The sequence below is a fragment of the Tenrec ecaudatus genome (genome assembly GCF_050624435.1).
Source record: "Tenrec ecaudatus isolate mTenEca1 chromosome 16 unlocalized genomic scaffold, mTenEca1.hap1 SUPER_16_unloc_8, whole genome shotgun sequence".
NCBI classification, from domain to species: domain Eukaryota; kingdom Metazoa; phylum Chordata; class Mammalia; order Afrosoricida; family Tenrecidae; genus Tenrec; species Tenrec ecaudatus.
In genome coordinates, this window is record NW_027457661.1 from 2,334,724 (window position 1) to 2,339,334 (window position 4,611).

The 4,611-nt window shown below is 36.5% G+C and overlaps 1 pseudogene; it reads left to right on the top strand.

Moving 5' to 3' along the window:
• Positions 1 to 3,252: 3,252 nt before the first annotated feature.
• Positions 3,253 to 4,265, top strand: LOC142435946 (ribosome biogenesis protein BRX1 homolog pseudogene; annotated as a pseudogene).
• The last annotated feature ends 346 nt before the right edge of the window (positions 4,266 to 4,611 follow it).

Here is a 4,611-nt window from a genome sequence, read left to right on the forward strand (position 1 = left end):
TATTTTATTGGCATATCATTATAATATAAATCATAAAAAGGATTCTTTTCATTATGTCTATGTTATCTTCTATTTTATTCTTATGTAAATGTCTCTACCTTGTATTTGTTAACAATATTTATGTTATTAATCAAAAGAGCCCTCAAGTCACATTTATTTCAATAGCCAATTAATTTTAAAAGTACTGGGTGTGGATTATTTGAACCAGTAAGCCACAGTGTTTTGATCTTTTACATGAAAATAACTGTAATGCCCCAGCTTGACTGAGAAAAGATATAAAAAGAATGATTGCTATAAATCAGAAAACATTCATGACTTGCTGGAGGTGTAACAACTGTTGATTTAAAGTTTGCATCTTTGATAACATGATGCTGCTGGGAAGATAACATCTTTTTGACAAAGCGGTGAACATAAAAATTACAAGGATTTACTCAATATTTAGATATTTTCTCTGTATCACTTACAGGAATAAATTATTGTATTCACTTACACCAAAATTGAATTATACTATACCTCATCAAGAAATTTTACAATAAATTCAGTATTTCCTTGTTACAGAGGTATACTGCAGATGTGTCACATCACAAATACAAATAACTTAAATAACCCTCAGTTTAGAGAAATGGTCTACTATCGTTATGGACAAGTAGTTTCTACTATTGCAATACAAACACAGAATCTAGCACACACCTGGGGTATTATTCATTCTCTTCTATTATCAGCTGGAAGTCAGTGATTGAAAAATTAGGTGACAAAACAGAAAAGGTATTGCATTGACTGGGGAAGAAAACACATCTCAAAAGTTAAATTTTGAAAATGTATACAAGAGAATAACGTTACCAAGCAGTATGAAATAATAATAGTGTTTTTATGTATCTAAAAGTTGCTGCATTATGTACCTATCCTTCACTGTTGACTCACAAACTAGGAAATTTTATGCTGAAGTTTTGTGTTTCTCATATATCAGTGAAGTGCACACAGAACATCATCAAGGAAGAGCCATAGAATAAAATTCCAATCCTCTATTCAGAGTAAAACTAAGAGGTCAAAAGGGAAATAGAGAGCCCAGGAAAAGAAACTCAATGTTCTGACATTCTGAGAGAGAGATGAACCGTTATATAGAAAAGTGGGGTAAGAAGAAGGTGAGCGCGATGGCAGGATTAGGGATTATGTATAGGAAAACAGCAAATTGAACAGTGCAAGGTTAGCTAATCCACCCTCCAACCTAGAAAGTGATCCTCTGAAACATCTCCCTGGATAACCGTGCTGAGGCATGCTGCTCAAATACTCCTGCAAGACCACTCTGGCAAACACACATTTTGTTGCAAATAGCATCCTTGACTCCTCCATTGTTGGCTATTCAGGTTCTAAATGTTCCAGGAATGTCAGAAGGCTCCAAACAGCAGGCAGTACACTTCTGAAGGCAAAATAGAAAACAAAGTAGATAGTAGTCAAAAAGTAAATAGGTAGCTAAATAGTAATCAATGAAGCCTCGATTCAGACTCAGGTGAGTTATTTCAATCATGCCAATCACCCCAGTTTTGAGAAACTATCACACAGTAATATTGAGAATGACACAAGTAGTGATATAATATGTCTCTTCCCTTAAACGAAACTCATTTTGCTTCCTTTTTTCCTGTGAATTTCACTTAACTTATTAACAGTTTTGCTTTTTATTGAATATTTAAAATTTTTTTTTTCTCTTTACCCAAGACTTTCTTGCAATATCATTGTGCTACATACGCACTCCACTGCCCTACCCAATTGGAATATATTTTAATACTCAAATATATTTTTAATACTCAAATAAAATTATTTGAATTTTATTAAAATTAATACTCAATAATTAAAATTAATACTCAAATAAAATTATTTGAATCCCAAGCCAGGTGCTCAGGAAATTCCAAACCCCAGTTGCCTTACCTCCTAAGAACTAGATTGAGGTTGCCTACATTCCTTCTAGATAACGCTCACCCTGTAGTTTTATCCTGCGTTTCTGCCTTCATTCCTCAAGCTGTGTGTGCAAAAAAAAGTTATTGAAGGTTTCAAAAGAACAGAAAGCAGCTTTAAGTTGAACATCAGACATCATGGTTCATTAAGGGATGTTTTCAACAAATATTTAGTAGGCATCTACCGTGTGCCATCATTGTTCAAAACCATGGAGAAACGGTAGTAAACACAACAGATGAAACTCCCTGCTTTAATCAAGCTTGCAGTTTCATGAGGGAGACAGATAATAAGCAAAGTACACAAGCAAAATGTATAAATTATAGAATGATAGGTGTTATTAAAAGAGACTCTGTGGAAGAAAACAGATTTATATGAGACAGCGGGAAAGAAGATTGACTGAAGGTATTATTTTGGTAATAGAATCAAGAAAATAAGGGGGGAACCTAGATATATGCTGATAAAGTATGTCTTAGAAATAAGAAAAAAAAGACTTTGATATAGGTGTTCCCCCTTGAACTTGAGCTAGGCCTTCCCCTTGGAAGTTAGTGTTCTGGTAAGGAAGATGGTAGGACTATGGTTCTTAATACCTCCTTCCCAGAATTTCTCTCAGGTAGCAGATGAGCAACTCAGAAATTATTTTTATTTCATTAGAAAATAATGGTGGTTCTCTTTATTATAACGGAATATTATAATGTTCAAAATTCTGTCTTAGAGTCTAGCTCGGTATAACTGAAAATTATTACATACATACATACACATACACAAAACCAATCTTTGTTACAACACACAAATCCAATTCCAACCTCTGGTTATAAGATCATAGCCAATTAGAGTTGTGTTAGGGCTAGGATGAGGGTGAGGGTTAGGGTTAGGGTTAGGTTAGGGATTAAAACAAGATCATAACCATCTGCCCTCACTTTGACTCTCTAGTTGTACTCCAATTGTCCACCGCCCTTGAACTCTTTAATAGAAGTGGTGCCTCCTAACTCAGAACGATTCCAGCATCTTAATTGTGAACAATGTGTTTACATTGAACCAAATTCAAAACAAAAAAAGAGTGATAAAAATAAAAACACAGAAATAATTCATCTGATGGACTAATGGATCATGTAAACATTCTAAGACCAAAACACGTAGATGGTGCATGTTTGTTGACCACTATCAACTGCTCTGAGCAGCATCACAGTAGGATGTCATGAACATGACGAGTGGAAAATGTGGAACATAATTCAAAAGCATTAAAAAGATCATATTAGATGGCATGGAAACCTGGTCATCCAAGCCAAGACATGAAAATGGAACCAAAAAGATGTCCCATCACCGGCTAAGCAGCATGACACTGCAAAGGAGGCACAAGAGGAATACATAGACCATATCCCAGGCCCTGTCAGCAAGGGCAAGTGGAAGAATAAGGATCAAGTTCTCATCTATTCTTCCAGAGGAGTAAATTTCAAAACAAGATGCTTAATGCAAGATTTAAGAATGGTGATGCCTCGTTCAAAAGCAGATACTAAAATAGATCATAAAGATAAGTTATTCGTGATTAATGAGGCCTACTAAATGAAAAACTAATAAGTGCATCTATTTTGAGGCCAAGAAAAAGCAGCATCTTTATATGTGGCTTTCAAATTCACCTCACGGACCATCTGCTAAATTCCTTGTTCAGAATAATCATACCCTAGCTGAACTCAAGTTGACTGGAAGCTGTTTGCAGGTTTCTCGGCCCCTTTTGTGTCTTGACCCTGTATTGGATGAATCCCACAGGATACTTTGTTAAAAGACTGCTAAATTCAGATCTTCTGGATGCCCCACTGTCGCCCCAGCTGACCTCCTTGTCAGCCCTTTGTGAATCATGTGTTTGCTTTCAGCATTGTGGATAATCGGTTATGGTTGCAGAATTTCCAGATTATAGAGGAAGATGCTGCTCTGGTAGAGATAGGGAACGTTTTGTCTTAAACTTTATCCAGATTTTCCAGGGGAGGCTCAGAGCACCAACTTCATAGGAAAACCCTATTCAGTCACCAAACACGCAGCCGTATCAAGAAATCCATCACAGCTGCAAAATACAAAGCACGACAGCAAGGGAGGAGGTGCAGAAACGGAGAAAGAAAGAGCCCACGACTGAGCTGCCCATGGTCCCCTGCAGATGTGCTCAACCCCCAGCCGAGGAAAAGTCCATCAAAATTGAGTGGGTGAAATCAGAGCCCCGGGTGGGATTGAAAACCAGGAAGAAAAAGATCTACAAAAGGCAACGAAAAATGCCACAGAAGATGAGCAGTGGGGGTGCGAAAGGAGTCCAGTTGTTTTGTATTTAATTTACATTCAGAGTGTTAATATTTCCATTATCCAGAGCTGTGTAACTCATGCAATTTTAAAGAAAAAAATGAAATACCAGAATCATTTTGTATGGATTTAATGGTGTCGGTATGTTTCTAAATAAAATGATATCACAACTCAAAAACAAACAAACAGGTTAACCTCTTGGAAAGATCAGGTGGGATCCCCACGAAAGCTTCAGCTCTGAGTCTGAACAGGGGATATGGGATACATGATGAAATACTGAGGGGATTGGAGTGGATTATTTTAATCATAAGGTGTATGACTCATTGTATGTAAAACTATGACCATCTCTGTAAACCTTCACCTAATTCACAGTAATTT